The sequence below is a fragment of the Sus scrofa genome, chromosome 16, assembly GCF_054392235.1.
Source record: "Sus scrofa isolate SSC_HxYL_T2T_F1_AM1 chromosome 16, Sscrofa_HxYL_maternal_Yorkshire_Landrace_v2.0, whole genome shotgun sequence".
NCBI classification, from domain to species: domain Eukaryota; kingdom Metazoa; phylum Chordata; class Mammalia; order Artiodactyla; family Suidae; genus Sus; species Sus scrofa.
Genome location: NC_139398.1, coordinates 70089842 through 70111188, shown reverse-complemented (window position 1 = coordinate 70111188; position 21347 = coordinate 70089842). Strand labels below are relative to the sequence as shown.

Genomic DNA, 21347 nt, shown 5'->3' with positions numbered 1-21347 from the left:
TTATTGTATATGACAGCTGTCAAAAAAAGTTTATGTTGGATAATTTAATATCCCACATTCTGTGTGTATTTATATTTTTAAAGTTTATTGATCAAATGAATATAAAACTTGAACAAAGTAATTTTTCTTCTGCATTAAAAAAAAATCCTAATTTTAAATTTGCGGCAGGTGTGAAGTTGCTGTTATAGCTACACTGCTTGTGAGGAATCAGACATATGTCCTGAGTGATCACACGTATGGGAGAAGAATCTCAACTTTGTAAGTAAGTGCTCTCCTTAAGCTTCTAAAATCTGGACAATATACAAAGTCATCATTTAAAATAATTTTTATTGTAGTTTTCTTGCTATATGAGAATGATGTTAATTCACACTTCTCATTCAAGTTTCCTTAGTGCATATTGTAGTGGTGGAACTCTTGTCCCTTTGAGATGTTATATAACACACATGCATACATACAAGACTATACATATTTAGATAAGGGTATGAATGCATATACATGTTAAATATTGAAAAACTTCCTCAAAAGGTTACCAAGTAGTAGAAAGCGTGATCACTTTTTGAGCGATGCTAATATGCTATATTTTTAAATATCTTGATATTCCAAAGAATAGAACCAAGATGTCCCAAAGTGTACAAATATTAAATTGTATCAAGCATTTGGTTCTAAGTTTCAATTAAGAGAGATTATTTCGTATTTCGTCTATTCTTATTGAAGCCACAATAATGTGTTAATAAATAGTAGAACGTGGTTTGTCTCTTCATTCATTTATCTAGAAACAGAAGTGTGCCAGGGAGAAACTTGGATGTAAGCCTTAAAGAGTGACAGGTCCCGGGCATGAGAAGCATAGTCCCTAAAGAGAAAGTAAATGTTACAAGAGAGAATTCTGTTGGAAGGTGAACCAATCAGAGTTGGTTCTGCTAAATGAAGAGGCGAAGAGAGGTGCCTCTGACTCTCAACTTCATATTAAAAAATTCTGCAGCTCACCTTTCATGAACCCAATTCCCTAACAAGCAGGTTGACATTAAGTCCTCATTCTTTAGATATTTTAATATTTGGAAAGTGTATGAAGTGTGTCACCTGGAAAGGTAAAAAAGCTGTTCTCAAGATACAGCAGTCTGTTCCATTTTGGTCAGGATGTAATGCTATTTTTAATGAATTGTTTGATTATCACAATGGGTCTGTGAATACCTGAATTCTGAGGTGCTGTACAGAAGTACAACTGAAAAAGTGAGCAGTGATATTTTAGTAGATCAGTTTCTTAAAGTGGTGCTCCTTCCATTCATCATTGGCATCAAATTGTTTATATGTCCCTTTTTTGAGAAAGGGGAAGAGAAGAGATTGTATAATATTTATGTGATTTAGGTACTAAGGGTAATGCCTAAACATAAGGGCATGTTTATGACATTTTGCTGTGTTTTGTCTACTGCCTGAAAAACTCTCATTCAGGAATGAATTATGATAATAATGCACTAAATGGGCTCAGCATGGGGTTGAATAAGTGCTGCTCTTTTGAAAGAAACCAGGCTTTTTGAGAAAATATTAAAATTCTACACTGATAAGAAAACTTTGGATGCTCTAAATTAAACTTCATAAGGAATCTCTTTTAAGTGATCTTTGCTCTGATTCCATGATGGGCAGGTGGGAGTGAGGAAGGGCAATTTTTCTATTTCCCTGAAACCCTAAAAATTTTCAGATCTTTTTTGTTATTTCTGATTAATGATACCCTTGATTTTGATTTATATTACCCTATTCATTATATGGGAGAAAAAAGAAGTCATTTTTTTTTTCAATTTAATTTTAAAAATTAAGGCTAGCAGTGATGGAATTTAAAATCAAATTATCCTGTCAGAGTGACAGATAAATCTCATGGGATTCTAATGAGATTTTCCACAGGCAGGAGGCTGAATTTCTCCCTTTCCTAGACTCCTTCATTCCAAATTTTGACTATGAGTGACAGGAGAATCTGTGTTTTGAAATATGTTGTTATTTGTGTCATTTGAGTTCTAATTTAGCAATTCTGGAGTGGCTTCCTTACCTGCTTTCTCTAGGTTAAAGGGGAAAATGTCCATCTTTCACTATGGAAAATTGTGGGTAGTTACCATATACCTGAACTTGCTTCAATTTAGTAGATTCACTAAATTTTACTCTTGCCTTTACATGTTACTATTCTTGAAGGATTTCTGCTATAAATATGGCATAAATATGACATAGTTTTTTTACTATACTGTGCTTTCATTTTTTTTCTTTTTTATTATTCAAACAAAATTTTAAATCTTAAATGAAATCTTAAAATTGCACCATATTGCAATATCAGTTAACAGTATTTTTTTTTTAACGTAGTTGTGGATTTAGAGACACTCTGATCGCTAAAAAGAAACTGGTCTTTGCTGGTCTCTAAAGCATGAAACAAATAGCAATTCCTAAATGAAATAATGGATATCATATTAATGCTCTGCAAAGGAAAGTATCTAAGTTAAGCAAGCAATATATTGAATGACATTAACAAAGTGACTGAATTAGCAATTGATAGTTTAAAATGTTTAGAGGGAAGAAAGAGAGTACAGAAAAAAATTCATTATTAAAGGACCCAGTGTATGAAAAGATGGTCTTAAGAGTAGAAAGAGCATTGCCATGGGAGCCTATGTATTCCCTAACTCTGATTAAACAGACAGTTCATGGAAGATTTCTAAGTTTCACTTTTCCCATGTACAGACCATAAGCTAGTCCAAAGCTCCAGCTATAATGCAGAACTTGGCTTCTTCATTATATTTCTGTCTTTGCACATTGTAACAATCCCTGAAACAGAGGATATTAAGAAGGAAGCACCCCTTGAGAAGCCTGCTTTGGTTACTCAATGATTATCCCAAAATGAGGAATGGCAAGGATATTAGGTAATGATTCAAACAACAGATGATACTCAGAAGAAAATGTGGCAGGGCACCTTTGTGTAGGCCCTGAAGAGCTGCACATACTGTACATTAGTTAAGAGTCTTAATAAAAGAACAGAAGGAAGAGAAAATAACACAAAATGAAGAATGAATTACTTAAGATTAAATAGTTTCTATTACAGAAATAGGCTACATGTAGAGCTAATGGCAGGCATTTTCTACAGACAGATGGAATACTCTCATCTCCCAATGGTATTGATATGAAGTCTCTGTTAAGATTCATTTTTCCTGAAACATTTGCATATAAATATAAACATCATTACTAGGGGCTAATTGCCCTGTAGGAACTAAAATGTGGGAATTAGCATCTTTAGTCGTTTTTATTATTATTTTTTAAAGTATCTCTAACACACATCATATTTGGTACTGCATGGCTGCAACAGATAATTACCACCATTAAGAATCTCAAACGCAAAATCAAAACCATTTGGAATGGCTTCCAGGGCAACTCAGCACAGTGAGTAGCCACCAAAATGAGTATATGAGGTTTATGTTCATGCATATTCATAAGGGTACTTAATTCGACATTCATAGTAGGGGGCTTTTGAAAGCTTGTCAAAAGAGCAGCCCCCAAACAAGACCAAACATCAAAGGTAAGAAGATGCAGTACATCTCGCTCCCACACACATACAAATATTGCTTGCAGGAGGCAATGAATAACACTAAAGGAATTATTTATTTTAACCACTCAGAGGAGATGGCAACTTCTACGAAGATGTAAACCACAAGCCTTTGCCTTTATCATTCGTCTTATTGATCAGAAAGGTCAGGAGTATAAGTTATTCAAAGGATGGATCATAGGCAAGAATCCTGAACAAATGGGCACGTAGACTTGTGTGATTAATGCCCTTGCTTGTGCAGAATACGAGGAAGAGTTTGGGGGCATGTCTTAAGGACAGAAAAAGGAAAAGTGTTTGAAAGAATACAAGTGTGGCTGCTGTGCTGACTATTTGAAACACTGCCGGTTTTGTGGGTGGATCTGTGTATTTCAGCATACAGGTGCTGCCTTTTTCAACTGTTGTGTTCAGAGGCGATCTTGCTGACATTATACTTTTCAAAACCATTTCTATGACATTCAGCAAATGTTTGTTCTGGTGGAACAAATCTGTTAAATTATAGATTAGAAACAGTAAAAAAGAAACCTTTACAAATGTATCAGTTTCAGTTTTGCACAAAGCAAACAGCATTATATTTAAATGAAGCACTCCTTGTTAGAATAAAACATCTACATAACAAGGTACAATGCTTGGTTTTCTAATTCTCTTTCCCTCCTTGGATGTGAATGGATGCCCGAAGTTGAAAAAGACACAGATTGTATTAGGGGTGACAATTTTCTCATTTTCCTTCAGATGCCCACCTCTACAATTCATTTCTGCTCACCTATCATTTTTCCTATCTTTCCCAATCCCCGTAGTTTTATCCCCATCTACACATTTCCCCTTTGACTCTCCACTGTTCCTAGGAATGGTCTAAATATGAAACAGTGAGTCTTTTCCCATAATTGTGGTCCCGTATCATTTAACGGGTGTTCAATTCTGTTTGGTCCTCCTTTCACATCCATAGACAATGATTATATTGGAAAATTAGATAGTGGCATATTAGTGGTTTTTAAAACATTCTGATCATGAATGCCAGGGTACTACTAGATTTATCATAGGCTTCAAGTGACCTCTTTATGGGCATAGATCCATAAATCAAATATTATTTTATACCTTAGAGAGGAATAAAGATTAATTTAATGATTTTTGCTAAAGATTTATTTTGAGAGCTAGATGTTATTTTATAATGACAATCATTATTTTAAAATTTGTCAAAAGGTTTAAAAATATTCATAATCTCTAGTGGTAATAATTAAATGAATAGGTGACTTAGTTGAAAAGAGAACTGCAAAAAAAAAAAAAGGATAAAACTGTCTGAAATGCCAACTCTCTTCACAAATCAGCCACTGAAAAATAACCGACATGGGATAAAAGAGAAATATAATTTAGGTGGCTCTAAACATGCGCTAAAATATATTTTAAAATACATTTTAAACATATTGAAATGTTATAAAGACACAGTGCATGCAACAGTAATACAGTAATTAATATATGGAATTAAGAAAAGGTTACAAATCATTTGCAAAAGAAGGATTACTTAATAGAGTTAAAAATATGGCTCTTTTTAGGAGAGGACTATAATATAGATTCTCATGTCATTTCATCTAACAAAATATATTCAACAGGGAAATATAGACACTAAAATCATAAATTAATGGAAAGTCAATTTAGGGTAAATGCAAAATTAAAATCTTATAATAATGAAATGACAATTTAGATAATTACTTTTTGTGATCTCTGGACTTCTAAGCATAAACAAACTTTTAAAGTATGAAATCAACAAAGACAATCACCAAGGGTAAGATCAATATACTTGAATTAAAATTTACAAACGTTTATACATCAAAAAGTTATTATTAGCAAAATTAAATGATAAATAACAAACTGGGGAAATACTTTTCCAAAATACAGAAGTTAAAGATAAAGAATTTTAAAAACACTAAAGTCTTTTTGTGTTAATGGTCAACAATAGCAAAGAAATTTCAAAGTATAAGAACTACAAAAGAATAATAAACATAAGAAAATAGATCGGTTTCAGTCATAAGGGAAAGGAAATTAAAAAAAACATAAAGGAGGCCTTCAGAAAAAATTTGAAAAGACGAAGTCCTCCCTGTGTGTTTTGGAAGAAACATAGGCAAGCTTATAGACAACTGGCATGTGTGTAAATTTGTTTCAACTTTCTGAAAAGAGTTTTAACTACCATGCAACAAGAGCTTGACAATCTTATATAAAACACGTTACAGATTCTAAAGTATAAGACCCTTCCATGCCTAAATGATTAGAAATTCAGAGAATTACTTAGAAACAAAGATTGTCATCTTTGTTGATGACAAGGAAGAAAAATTTCATTTTTACCCTAAGCATTTTTAAAATGTTTCTGTTATTTGACAAAGTAGTATCATCAACATAATGTGTTTTCTCTATATATTTATTGTAAGGTCGGCTGAAAGGAGGAGACCCAAGTTCAAGCATAAAAGACTGTTAGCAGGGTATACTGCCAGGTTGACTCACAATGGGAGCTCAGCAGCCAGTCCTTTGTGGAGGGAGGTTATATGTAAGTACCCAGAAAGGGAGTTTTTATACTGAAGCTGATTGGCCATTTCTTATGTAAATAGGGTGAAAAGGAACAGACCAATCAGTTTGGGAGAATTGTTAGTAGGATATGAACAGAAGTTTAGCCATTCCCCTGGGTAGTGGGGTAGTCTTTAAGATTGGGTCACATGATTTCGGGGAAGACTTAGTCATGTCTTAGTCATGTCTCTTCAGGAGCTAGGTGAGAGCCTAGAGCTAAATCTTGTTTTTCCCAGGACGAACCTAGCATTTATGTTGACTGGATGCTGCTGGTCCCAGTATCGAAGTATAATCTGTCTTTAGATTCTCAAGGTCTGTATAGATGTCACAGAGATTTCTTAAGAAAAATGTCCACATCCCCCGTATCAGTCAATATAGGGGAAGATCAAGGGAAATCAGGCTTTTGTGCAGAGAAGAGGTTGGTGGAGAAGGCAGAGGAGGTCCAGCCCAAGCTCACCTGAAGCAGTACAACTCTGAGCTGTAAGATATTTAGCAACTCATGACTGCATCCTTTGTTGAGCTGGTAACATTTATTCATGTCTTTCTAGTATCATAATAAGGGACTTGGACACTCTGGATGATAAAATGATGCACACATGGACTGTGATGTAAGGAAACATAAAGTCACAAAGAAGAGATAAATAAGTGTGTATGCACATGCATATTTGTGTGTGTATACATGTGTACATGCACCACATACAACACATACAAACATTCATACATACACATATGAAAATCAGTTTATTAAGGAAAGAAATGTTCTTCGGGACATATTATATTGAAAATAGATTTATACTTCCATAATTATTTATCGGGTCAAGTCCCTCTGTTTACTTTTCTTCCTCAGAACAATCAGAATTTACTTGATTTGTTTGTTTATGGTCTGTTTCCACACCAACCACCTAGTCACCTTTTGAAAAACAAGAAACACAAGAGTAGAGGAAAGCTTATCTAGATTACTGTTGTGCTTTTAATACTTGGTGCATCATGGCTCCTTAATAAATACTTTTAAATGAAAGAAAGAAAAATAGAATGGATATTTCCTTTATGGACTTCTTTAAAGTATATGTAGGGTTTGGACACAGAGAAAGGTGAGAAAAGGAAAGAAAAAAAATAAAAGCAAATAAAAGAGGAGGAACATGAGCTAAGGCAGAGAGAAGGTATTTGTGCTTAAAGTTTTTGAAGGAAAAGAGAGAGGTGCTATTGCAAAATAGATTGTACAGGAGTCAGCTGCAAAAGGTATATTGACATATTTTTATGATGGGATTGCTGGGCCTTATAGTACGAGTTTCTTTAAATTTTCAAAACAATGTTCAATTATTTTTTAAAGTGATGGTATAAATTTTTATTCTCACCTGAATTTTTTTTTTTTTTTTTTTTTTTTTTTTGCTCTTTAGGGCCGTACCCACGGCATATGGAGGTTCCCAGGCTAGGGTCTAATCGAAGGTACAACTGCCAACCTACACCAGAGCCACAGCAATGCCAGATGCAACCCATGTCTGCTACCTACACCATAGCTCACGGCAATGCTGGATCCTTAACCCACTGAGCAAGACCAGGGATCAAACCTGCAACCTCATGATTCCTAGTCAGATTTGTTTCCCCTGTGCCACAATGGGAACTCCTCACCTGAAATATTTAAATTAAGAGTTTATGTTGACCCATGGCCTGACCAGTACTTGGTAGTGTCATATATCTTAATTTTGTGAATCTAATAGGCAACAAATTGGTAAATGTAAAGTTAAAATAGTATAATAATATTATAAAAATGATATTTATATAGTTCCTTTTTGTGATCTATGGACTTCCAAGACAAAGCAAACTTTTTAATCATGAAAATAATAGAAACATTGCTTTTGTCTTAATCTTGCTGTTCTTTATTACAGTTGAATAATTTCTGTCATTTATTTTTCTCTTCTTTAAAATATCTGTTTATTAGATACTTTTAATCTTGCTTTGCTGAGTATTTTTCTTACTGATTTTAACATTTCTTTTTTTGAGTACAGATAGTTCTTCCATTATACTTTGCAAATATATTTCAACCTTTATAGCTTTATTTCGTTTAAGAAACATTTTGAGAAATGTTTTGTTGTGATAGTTATTTTTTGCATTGTTGTTTTACGTTAGTGTTATATAAAAATAAATATATTTTATGGTGTTCTGTGGATTTTGCTTGAGATCATCTTTCCATCTCTGAGGTCATAAAGATATTCTCCTACATTTTCTCTGTAAAATTTTATAGTTTTCCCTTTTAACATTTAGAATTTTTATTTATCTGGGGTAGATTTCTCTGAATAGTAAGAAGATTGGATCTAGTTTCTTTGTTTTCCAGTATGAATAAACAAGAATTCCTACATTACTTATTAAATAGATTCTCCTTCCCCAGTGATATACAGTATCACTGGGTATCTAAAGCAAATACAAAATTATCAAAGTGTCAGTTTCTAAGAATTCTCTTGAGTCCCATTAGTAGCCTGATGATACTCGCTGGGAGAGATTATAGCTTTATAATTATCTTAATTTCTGATAGGGCTGGTCCATTCCCATTTTATTCTGAAGTCTCTTACAGAATTTTGAACCATTGCTCTAAATTAGGTTTACCTTGTCCATATAAAGTTACAGGCTTAAAACTACACCCATTTTTAGCTTACGCCTCAGTGGTTCAGAAGTCCAGCATGGTACGACTGGATTCTCTAAGGCTGAAATCAAGGGGTCAGCCACGCTCTGTACTTATCTGTAGTCTCTGGGCATGGAAGTCTGCTTCCGTGCTCATACATGTTGCTGGAATTCACTCGCTTGTGGTTATATGATGGTGATTCCAATTTCTTTGCTGGTTGTGGTCTGGGGGTTGATATTTGCTCCTTGCAACTGTTCTCAGATCCTTTCCATGTGAAACTTTCCAGTTTTAAGTCAGCAATAATATGTTGGTTCACCTCTGATTCAAATCTGTGCTACCAGGCAAAAAAAACAAAAACCAAAAAACCTTTCCATTTTTAAACTGTCATATGTGATTAGGTTATATCCACCTTTTTGATTGACTAGAAGTCAACTGACTAGTAACCTTAATTATATCCACAAAATATTTGCTGCCAAATCACAAAATGGCAGGCATGATATCTCACTGTTTATTTTGGCCCTAGGAAACATTGGGAAGACATCTTTAGAATTCTGCCTACCATGACTTCCATGTAAATTTTAAAAACACATTCTCGATTTCTTAAAAGAAAATCTTGTGATATTTTTTTATTTTATTTTTAAAATTTGCTTTCTAGGGCCTCATGTGTGGCATGTGGAAGTTCCCAGCTGCCCCTGTGCACCACAGCCACAGTAATGCCAGATCTGAGCTGCATCTGAGACCTACACTGCAGCTCATGGTAATGAGGGATCCTTACCCACTGACTGAGGTGAGGAATCAAACTCATACCCTCATGGATACCAGTTGCATTCATTACCACTGAGCCACAATGGGAACTCTGTGATATTTTAAATTGAATTGTACATAATCTACACAACTATTGTGGTAATTTGACATATATATAACATTGAGTCTTCTAATTCATGAACACGGTGGGTCCTTCCATTTGATTTTGTAGATATTTAATAAATGTTGACATTTCTTTTGCTAAAACCAGTGCAATTGGTACTTGTATATTCATTTTGTATAGGCAATTTTTCAAGCTTTAATTATAATAATTTATATTTTATTTTGGATTTTCTGTATATATGTTTGTATTACTTATGGGATACTGAGCCTATTGTTTATAATCCATGCATATATATTTTTTTCTTCTTTCATGATGACTACTCAATTGAGAACATGTTTGGTAGAATTAGTGATTTATATTTATACCTGATTCAAAAGGAAATATTTTAAAAATTTCGCCACTTCAAAGATATTTGCTTTAGATTTTTTTCACAGATACTCAATTTCATTACCAGATTTCTAATATTACCTGGATCTTCCATAGTTCTACCCACTTGTGACAATAACTACCCAGAATTATCACCACATCCCACAAGTTAAAGAACAAGTTCCCTATCGTGAAGGTTTTTACTTCAGATGCCAGCAGAGGTGGTTTCCTCAGGCTACCCCAGTTTCTTCATTGCTGACTACGAATTTGTGATTTTCCACAATTCTTTTAGTTTTCATAACTGCTAGCCAAGTCAGAGAACTCAGGGAAGCACGATACTTAAAGTTACAATTTTATCATGAGGGGTACAAATGAACAATGTGACAAAGAGATACAGTGGTAAAGTCTGAAAGGATCCCACGCACAGGAGCTTGTGATCCAGTGGAGTCAGGATGCCTTATTTTCCTGGTGCATTGATATGTTCACCAACCAGAAGGTCCCTTGAGCCACAGTGACCTGGGTTTAATTTAAGCCTCATTATATAAGCACCATCGGTTAAATGTTCTAGCTTTATAATCATGTGCCTTCCCTTCTCCCACCTCCACCAACCAGTGCTGTCTAGCAGTCCCAGCACTGATTTGTGCTAATCAACTCATTACTGTAAAAAACATCTCATATTACTCAAAAAATTCCAGTAGTTTGAAGCTTTAGACCAGGGACAAATTATATCTTAATCATTTTTAAGTGTATAATTCAGTAATATTTACTACCTTTTCATTGTTGTACAGCTAAAATCCAGACCTCTTTTCAACTCGTAAAACTTAGACTCTATATCCATTAAACTACAATTCCTCATTCACTAACCCTCCCCCCACCCAAGTCTCTGGCTGTCACCATTCTACTATCCCTATAAATTTGACTACTCATTTGGTAGAATTATAAGCTATTTGTGTTTTTATGACTGGTTTATTTCATTTAGTATAATGCTGTGTTATGTTTATCCTTGTTGTAGCATGTAGAATTTCCTTCCAGAAAAAAAAAAAATGTATATGTATATATATAGTACCACAAATACATCTTTATCAAGTTGAAGAGATGGCCTTTTCTACCTGGTTTACTAATAATTTTAATAATGAAATTTAATTGATTTTTAAATGTTTAACATATACTAAGATGATTTATTATTTTCTCCCTTAATTCCTCAGGTGGGTTAATTTCAATGATAAAATTTATTATTTAAAACCAACCTGGGGCATTCCCGTCATGGTTCAGTGGTTAACGGATCTGACTGGGAACCATGAGGTTGCGGGTTCCATCCCTGGCCTTGCTCAGTGGGTTGAGGATCCAGCGTTGCTGTGAGCTGTGGTGTGGGTTGCAAATGTGGCTTGGATCTGGTGTTGCTGTGGCTCTGGCATAGGCCAGCGGCTACAGCTCCAGTTAGACCCCTAGCCTGGGAACTTCCATATGCCATAGGAGCAGCCCAAGAAAATGGCAAAACGACAAAAAATAAAAAATAAATAAATAAATAAATAAATAAAACCAACCTTGCATTCTTGGGATAAACCTAACTTCTTTATTTATTTGTTTATATAATATTTCTTTTGCTTTCTAATATTTTCATTAGGATTTTTGCATGTATGTTCAGTGATTTTAATTATAATTTTTATTTTTTAGATTGTCATCTGGTTTTGGAATTAATCAAATACTGACCATAGAAGGAATTGAGCATTTTTTCCTGTTGTTTGATAGACCTTTGATGAAATTGGAATGATTTATTCCTTCAAATATTGGTAGAATTTAAATGTAAAAATCATCTGGTCTTGAGTTTTTCCCTTGGGAAATTCTTAAATAACCAATTCGTTTTTAAAAATGATTCCAAGCTAATACTGTATGTTTAGTATTTTTTTAACATCTAATTTTGGAAAGTTATGTTTTTGTGAAATTATGTACTTCATCTGAGTTTTCATACTTATTTGCATTAAGTTGTTGAAATCCACTTTTATTATGATTTTAAGTATCTGAAATAGTTTTATTCTGACCCACATTATATTCCTCACCTTTTTTTTTTTAATGTTCTTTATCCCTTGGTCAATGTTTTTAAATTCCTTATTTTAGGTATTACTGATCGTTTATTTTATGCTTGTTTCTATTTTATTCATTTTGTTATATTTTCTATATAATGTGAGGATTTTCTGTTCATCTTTATTTCTAGCATAAACTGGATAATTAGTCTTTAAATTTATCCTTCTTTATCCTTCTTTTGTTTGTAATACAAGAACTTAAGTCGTACAGTTCCCTCAAAGTGTTTCCCTGCATTACAAAAATTTTGATATAAAATTTTCTCCATTGTTAACACTATGTATTTTAAAATAGGGATTTTGACTTTGACTCAAGATGTTTATGTATTTATAATTTTTCAGTTGTAGAGATATTTATCTTCTCATTTTGACTAACAACTAAATTGCTATTTTATAGTTGTCATTTCAAGTCTCTGTGATTTCAGTGGTAATTTTTGATATATCTTCCAAATCAGTAATTTTTTTTCCTTCCAGCATCATTTATTTAGTTATTAAATTGATCCTTTCACCTTCTGATTCAACAAAAATATTTTTTACACTTCTAAAACACATTTTTTTTCTTTTTCACATCCATATGTTCACTAGTGATAAACATCTTTGCTTTATTTATGTCAGGCAAAATCATATTCTCTATTTGATATCTTCAGTATATAAAGTCCATGGTAGCATACATCTGGTATTTTTTGTTACTTTTATTTTGCCGTGGTTTTAATATGGGGTATGTGTATGTGTGCACATTGTATCTGAATTTTGAATATTTCTATTTATATTTTTTGTCATTTTTAATCTATCAAAATCCCTTAGGATCTAAAAACAAAATGTTTTCTTTCAGAAAGTTGATTCGCTTTGGTCACAAATAAGCAGATGTTATCAATCTTTCAACCAAAGACCACTTTAGTTCCTCTTACAAACTCTTAGAAGCTCAGGTATGGATTCCCCAGTGTTTCGGATCGCCACAGATTTCTGTTCCGATACCAGGGGCACATTTGTGTTTGTTATCAGTACAATTGGAACTTTCTCATGCTTAACTCCCTGCTCTAGTTTCAGCTAAAGAAACTTTTTTGATCGGTGTTTTTACTTGTAGAAGAGGTGGATATGAATCACAATTGGTGACTCCCCTTATTTTCTATATCCTGAACTACATACAAAGTGTATGTGTTTTCTTTTTGCCAGGATCTAATTGGGTGTTTTTTTTGTTTGTTTGTTTTTTAATAGTAAGTTACTTATTTTTTGTTTGCTACCCTATTATAAAAAATGAAAGTCCTTCTCACTTATATTTTTCTCTAGACATGCTTTTTCACTCTTGTTTTATTTCCTTATGGTAAAATGATTACTTCTCTAGTTTCAGACTTACATGCCACTTTGCTATCTATTTGTCAAGAGCTCTTGCTATGAAATAGATTCATCAATTCATTAATAACTATCTTCTATTCCCTACTTACATATACATTTAAATTTTAGTTACAGCAATGCTTCTAGAGAACTGCATTGTCTTTTATGGTAGCCACTAACCACATTAGTAAAATTATTTTTACCTACCTCTGTTTATTTTTGCTCATGTGACAGGAAATTTATAATTATATGTGTGGCTTTGCACTATACTGATATTGGATAGTGCTGCTCTATAAGATTATCAATAAGCACCTTTCCAAATCCAACGTTTGTCCTCCATTCATTTTTTATTTTATTTCAATCGAGAAGGGGATTTGTGGTAACTTTCCTCTACCTGCTCCATGAAAATTTACTACCGAAGTGAATTTGTATCCTAAAGCTTTTATGACCTTCTATATTTCATCATGCAAGTCTACTGTTTATTTTTTTAAGCTTCTACCCCTTTTTCTCCACAATGCTGGAGTATCAAGCCTAGCTCAGAATGGGGCTTTTATAAACCTTTTCTAAGCACCAAAATAGTTTCTCAGAGTTTGCTTATTATTACCACCAACATCCTCTCAATATTACATAGAATAAAGTGTGCAGAGGGGGTTAGGGGACATATAGGTTAGTTAAGGGATGGTATAAGAAAGACATTGGAGTGCAGGCCTGCCTGGTAAAATACAGTACACACAGTTAAATGAGAATTTTAGATAAACAATGAATAATCCCTATTTTATTATTTATATTTTTATTATCATTTATAAACAACAGATAAATAAAGCATGAACCACACTTATGCTAAAAATAAATCATATTTGCTACTGATTTAAAATTAAAATTTCAGTATCCTACAGTGTTACTTGGTAAATCTACCATTCCTATTAAGGTGAAGACTGTTTTCCTCATGGATGGGATAGGGGAAGTGATTAGATTTCAGGGAAAGAAAATCGAAGTATTATGTTTGAAACATAATTTTCTAGTACACAGTGATCATCATTCTGTGAAAAGTCAACCTCATTTGTTTCTTACGTTCTTTCATTCACTTATTAATTTATTCATTCAATTTTTACTGATGCCCTAATCCCGTTTCCCTCCTTCTCCCCCTCCATAGGTACACATTCTAAGTTATTTGAAATGTTTTAATCCTGTGTGTTCTACTGATTGAGTCAGACCCCACCTCCTTCCCTTCCCCCTTTGTTCAAGTCACCTTCTCAAAAAGTCCCAGGCTAATAACCCTATTTAACTGCAAGTAGCCTTCTCTTAGTATTCTTACCTTCTACCTACCCAATTTTAATTATTTTCATAACATTTACTACTCCTTGCTTATTTACTTGACTATTGTTGATAATTTGTCTCTCTTGAGCTACACTGTCCTATTCATGAGGGAAAGGATCTTTGTTTCTTTTTTGTTTGTTTTTTACCAACATATGATGCACTGTTTTAGGTTCCTGTCCCATGATAGATGTTCATACAATATAAGCTACAATAAATAAAAGTAGTTTTGCTGTCTCTTTCCTTATTTCTATTTTATATACATACTTTTCTGTTTTAAACCTCCTCTTTTTTTTTTTTTTTTTTTTTTTTTAAATCAGCATTGTGTTTTTAGATAGATGCCTGTTTGGGGCACAGTCTGTGCATTGATCTATCCTCTACAAAGTATTCTATCATATATATCTACCACATTATACATTTCTCTTCTTAGAACCATGGACGTTGGGATTGCTTCCTTGCCTATCTCCTTAATGTGACATAGTTTTGCTTTTAACATCTTAAACATTTTTTCAACATCATCATCCTCTTAAAAAAACACTATGTTCTCTTTTTTAAAAAAAAAATTGCTAAGAGGGAAGGAGCTATCACTTCACAACTTTTCAGCTAGGTTTCTATTCTGTACATTTTCTTATTGACATCATCTGCCTATAAACACCAGAAAATTCCATTTGTTAAACACCTTGATATCTTATCTTAAATTATAGAAAGGAAATTAAACTTGGGTAACATATAGTACAGTTAGGAGCACGTGTAATCTTTGAGGATATATGGCCTTGTTTGGGTACAGGGAGTAGGTGGTTGGTGAGATACTCGAATATTTCACGACTAGAATAATGCTTGTTTAAAAGAGGTATTCTAAGTCTAATAGCTGAATAGGAAAATTATTACTTGTTTAAATGCATTCAATGTTAAGATGGCTATCATCACTGAAATGGAGAAGAGTCCAGTTTAAAATTATTCTTCCCCGGCCACAGCCTGATTCAGCCTCTAGCCTGGAAACCCTCCATGTGCTGTGGGTGTGGCCCTAAAAAGACAATAAAATAAAATAATTCTTCCCAGGGCTTTCCCTGGGGGCCTAGCAGTTAAGGATTCAGTGTGGTCACTGCTGTGTCTCTGGTTTCGACCCCTGGCCTGGGAATTTCCACATGCCTTGAGTGTGGGGGGAAAACATTTTTTTTCTTCCCCTTTCAGTATGTTGTTAATACTTTTTTTTTCCCCATTTTTGGCCACCCCATGGCATATGGAACTCCTTGGTCAGGGATCAGATCTGACTTGCCGCTGGCTGAATCTTTAACCTACTGTAGCAGGTCAGGGACTGAAACTGCATTCCAGTGCTCCCAAGATGCCACTGATCCCATTTTGCCACAGTGGAAGTTCTTGTTAATACATTTTTAAATTGAGACTGCTATATGGTTACTTATAAATTATAATTATTTTATATTTCTCCAATAAATAAGCCATTCTGCTATATAGACTTTTAAATAAATAGTTCTGTAATACTTGCTATAGTATCTCTCAGTTTTAAACTTAGTATCTTATATCATGAAACTATTTTCAAATAGCAAATTTAATCAAAGAGCAGTAACTTGAATTTATTACTTTTTTATACTTTTCATAGAGGACTACATCTTACTAAACAGTAGGAACTTAAGAGGCTTACTTAATTTACCTACATGTTTTTTCCTAAAAGTACATAGAATTTGAAGTCAAAGAGATTTGAATTTAGTCACATTTCTTCTGGTGAAGGGATGTAATTTTAGATAAGTTTCCTAATTTACTTTTTTTTTAATGCAATTGCTTCTGTAAATGATATTCAGTACCTCACCGGATCATTGTAAAAAATAAATGTTGTTATTTTAACATTTAAAGGTCTTAGCACAAGCCCAGATATACTATAAGCCCTTAATAAATTTTGACTACTATTACTAATGCTATTTTAATTTTTGTCTCTATTGAATTCATAGGCTTATAGAAAGTAGACTTTAGAAAATGCAAAGCTCTTTGAAGAATCTCGTGTCTCTGTTTTTTTGATTCTCACAGATAATTATTTTTGTTGTTAAAAAGCAGTGAATCACATGTATGACCAATGTTAATTGTATATTATAAAACATAAATGAATATTGCATCGTATTTACTTTCCTCAGCAAGATTTCAAATGTTCAGTGGGTATAAACAACAAAGAGCATGGTTTCTTATTTTATAAAACTTAAAAATACTTGAGAGTATAATTATTATTGATACCAAAGAATGGGATGGATGACTGTATAGCTTATGACATTTAAATGAAAAGGAAAAACAAAGGATGTGAAATATTAAAATGAAAGGGGTTGAAGTTTTCTATATGCATGTTTAGGTAGAGAAATACATAGAATGAATAAATAAAACACACAACCACAAAATTTTTTAAAACAATGTGAAATTTTTTATTCAGCTTTCCTAAATTCTTTATTTGCCAGTATTACTATATGTGAGACAAATAGCTGAAATTTTTGGCACATTTGTCAAAGAATATGTATCAGAATACTTCCTTCAGTGTAAGAAATAAATGTTTTTCTAACCTTACTTGGAGACATCTCTTCCTGTAATGAATACTTTAGTTACATTGCAATATTCCACTTTTCTGCTGAAATGAAACAAAATTCCCTAGTGTACATGTTGTTTTATTCCCAAAGGATGGTGAATATGTATGTGCTTATATTTATAAGGTAAATTATGTGCTTAAAGATATAATAGCCCTTGCTTTTATGCACTTGTTTTCTCAAAGGAATTCAACATATTTTACGTTGACTTTAGAAAAATGAAAAAGCAAGTACTCATTCTTAACTCACCATTATTACTCCAAGAGTATTTCTTTATTTCCAGTCTTGTTTTTCCCTTAAAGCCCTATAATCAATTTTAAGGAAACTAAGATGAGGGACCGAGACAGAGAAGAAAGAAAAGCATCTAACACGGAAGTGCATTGCACGTGGTCAAAATCTTTAAGGTTCAAAATCAGCAAATGGAAATCAAACCCATGGTAGAATCCTAAACTTCTAGACCTCTGCTACCTCTAATAAGATAAAACATCAATGGGATTTTAAATATATTTAAGGAAATTAAATTTTCAAAAGATCAATATTTTCTATTTGGAGAAAGAGATATGAGATTAAAAATATTTCATGACTTAGTTCTTTGGGTTTTTAATTTTTATCCATCATTCCCTTTAGGGTGAGCATTTCAAGGTAGGTATTCTGGTGGAAAAGAATTTTATTAGTATTAGTCCACCTATGCATTCTTTCATTGTAACAAAGAGTGTCCCTTTATAAGTTCACTACAAAACAAACTGTCCCTCCTGGTTGTTAAGTACATGGCATTGGGTAGTTTGTAAATATATGCCTTAAATATTGATTTAGCTATTATTGACTTAAATTAATATTTTTCCCTATACTTAGGAGAAATAAGGATCAGAAAGATGAAGTGGTTTATAGGAAGCTGTGTATCATACTGGCTAAGAGTCCTGACTGGAGATTTGCAATACTGTTTTAAATCTGAACTCTAACAACTTTTTACCATATAATCTTGTGTGAGCTAACATTTTTAAGCCTCAGTTTCCTTATCTATAACATGGATCTAATTATAGCACTTGTAGCATATCATACCAAAGATTGCAGTGGAATTTAAGACAGAGATGATGCCAAGGATTTTTTTTAGAATTTGAATGTTTCATGGTTGTCGTAAGTCTTTACTTTCCTATTTGGAACCACTGTAGAGTTGCTCTGTCTTAGCCATTTTTGTTTGCATTTCTATCTTCTGTTTAACAATTGGTTAGTTGGAGTTCCCATCGTGGCTCAGTGGTTAATGAATCTGACTAGGAGCCATAAGGTTGCAGGTTTGGTCCCTGGCCTCACTCAGTGGGTTAAGGATCCGGCGTTGTTGTGAGCTGTGGTGTAGGTTGCAGACTCGGCTCGGATCCTGCATTGCTGTGGCTGTGGCGTAGGCTGGAAGTTACAGCTCCAGTTAGACCCCTAGCCTGGGAATCTCCATATGCTGTGGGTGCAGCCCCAGAAATTACAAAAAAAAAAAAAAAACCAAAAAACCCACAGTTGGTTAGTTGAAGCTGTGCTGTAGGAAAGTATAAGAAGTGTTTAAGCGTGCTGATTAAGGACTCAGACTCACACTCTGGACCAGACTGCAGAAGCCTGAATTTTGGTTCAGCTGTGTAGCTTGGAGTAGTCTTTGAACTTCTTTGTGATTGATTCAGTGTTCTTATCTGTAAAATATGAGTAACCATACAGCCTGCATCATAGGATTCAACTAAAGTTACATGCATAAAGCACTAAGAATAGTGACAGGCATACAGAAAATGGTATGTCAGGGTTCATAATTGTTGACATTTTTTTTAAAAAAAGCATGAATTGTTTTATTCAGCTCTTCTAAAACCTCTGTTTATCAATTATACTGTATGTAACATAAACAATTGAAACATACTTTCCAAAAAATTTTTTAAAAGATATTTACAAATCACATCCTCTTTTTTTGGTTTTAACCCATCAATTTTAATTTTGTTTTCATATATAAAATTTCCATTACTTTTTCTCTAATTTATTTTGATAAAGTAATATGAGAAATAATTCTTGTTATAATAATAATTCTTATTGAAAGGTTTGCTAAACCTTTCAAACCTCTGCTCAAGATAGTAATCACCATGCCCCCATCACTCCATCAAGAATAAACAACAGGAGTTCCCGTCGTGGCGCAGTGGTTGGGGAATCCGACTGGGAACCGTGAGGTTGCGGGTTCGATCCCTGCCCTTGCTCAGTGGGTTGACGATCCGGCGTTGCCGTGAGCTGTGGTGTAGGTTGCAGACACGGCTCGGATCCTGCGTTGCTGTGGCTCTGGCATAGGCTGGCAGCTACAGCTCCGATTAGACCCCTGGCCTGGGAACCTCCATATGCCGCGGGAGCAGTCCAAGAAATGGCAAAAAAAAAAAAAAAAAAAAAGAATAAACAACATAATCAAATATGTAATTACTCTTATATAGGAATAAGTCAACATTGTCACAAACACTCAAATTTTCCAAGTGAAGTTTGTGAGAGTAATAAATGTGTCCATTTTCATCAAGACACTTTATAAAATTCTTCCACTTTAAGTCAAAACCACCTTTGCCACTAATAAAGTAAATGATACGTTTATGCACATTTTCATTCTAATTAAGTATATTAATCTTATACACATATATTTTCTATAAAATAGGAATTCTACTCACAGATTTTCTTATCAAGTGTTTCAGTTTGCTTCTGCATGACAAGGAAGAAAGCAAGATGTTTATGTCATGGTAAATGAATAAACAGTCTTTCTACTTAATGGCATAGACATAAAAGAATAATTATATATTCATGGTGGTCAGTTTTCTGTAAATATTGGAGTTCAGTGATTACTATAAAACTGCCTGTTATTTACTCATTCAGAAGACTTAAAGAAACATGAATATGCATAAACTACTTCTATAAGTAAAAAAAAAAAATACTGTTTGTTTTGGTCTTTGCATTTGCTATAGGTATATTTTATACTTTTAAATAGATACCTGCTGCCTTCATCACCTTGAGCTGGGCAGAGACTGAAGTTTAATGCAGGTACAATTTATTTATGACAGTTCTCTTCCCAGACAGTGTTTGTAAACTTTTCTTTCCTTTATCCTCTCTCCCTACTCTTGAGGACAAGGTGGAACTTATCAAAAAATTCCCTATGTGTGTGTTTTGTTGCCTTTTTTTTCCCCACTGTTATAGTTTTGTTTTCTCTTCTCTGGCATTCTCACTACCTAATTGGAAAATTGAAAACATATAGAACTGTTAATAAAACAAGTTTCTCCCACTCATATTTTTTCAGGGCCTGGGTCACGTTGTGCTAAACAGATTTATAGAGATAAAACTTGGTTGTCTTCTCTATTTATTTGGTTTTTAAACTCATTTCGACAAGGAAGATCTGATATTAAAAATGCAGATTTTGTGATAATAATATTTTGTGTCGAACAGAAGCCATCTGTTAGCCCTCAAATTTACCCAGGTTGATGTCTGTTCACTTTGCTTGAAAGACAGGCTTTGATTTCAGAGAAGTCAAATCTTAATTTTAGAAATCCGAGAGAGGAACCTTTTTTGAACTCACATCCCTAGTTAGCATCACATTAATTTATAGAGCATTTCTAGAAATATACTGCTTTGGAATTCAGAAGTGCATGAGAGTAATACTATAAATATAGAAAACTGATGATATAATATGGTTTACTCACCAATTTGCTGAATATAAGGATAGAAGTGTTCATAGTTAAAAAAAACAGTGGTATTTGGCTCATTCAGCTAATCTTATTTTTGTGTACATTAGCATTGAGTCAGATCCTCCAAGTTCAAAAATTTACATTAGATTTTTATTTTCCTTCTATTTGGGTTCAGGACTCAGAATCACTCCTTTAGTCAGTTTCTTACAAATCCTCTGACAATTGACTGGATTAGTACAAAACAACCCAAAAGTTTACATTGTCCCTCCACAATAAGGAGTCAGGAAACAGGAAGAGAAGAGGAAGAACAGGACATTGTTTTTTTCTTTACTGCTCTTCCTCCCTGCCCCTTTCCTTCTTCCCTCCCTCCCTTCCTTTTTTCCCTCTCATTCTATAAAAACATT

At 33.5% G+C, this 21347-nt stretch overlaps 1 protein-coding gene across 1 annotated transcript in view; it reads left to right on the top strand.

Moving 5' to 3' along the window:
- The window catches only part of LOC146395649 (uncharacterized), a 2307895-nt gene that overhangs the window by 1416444 nt on the left and 870104 nt on the right, over window positions 1-21347 (top strand). Inside the window, exon 9 of the mRNA XM_085001861.1 lies at window positions 169-258. The gene's annotated coding sequence lies outside the window, so the exon portion shown is untranslated. The remainder of the gene's footprint in view (window positions 1-168; window positions 259-21347) is intronic.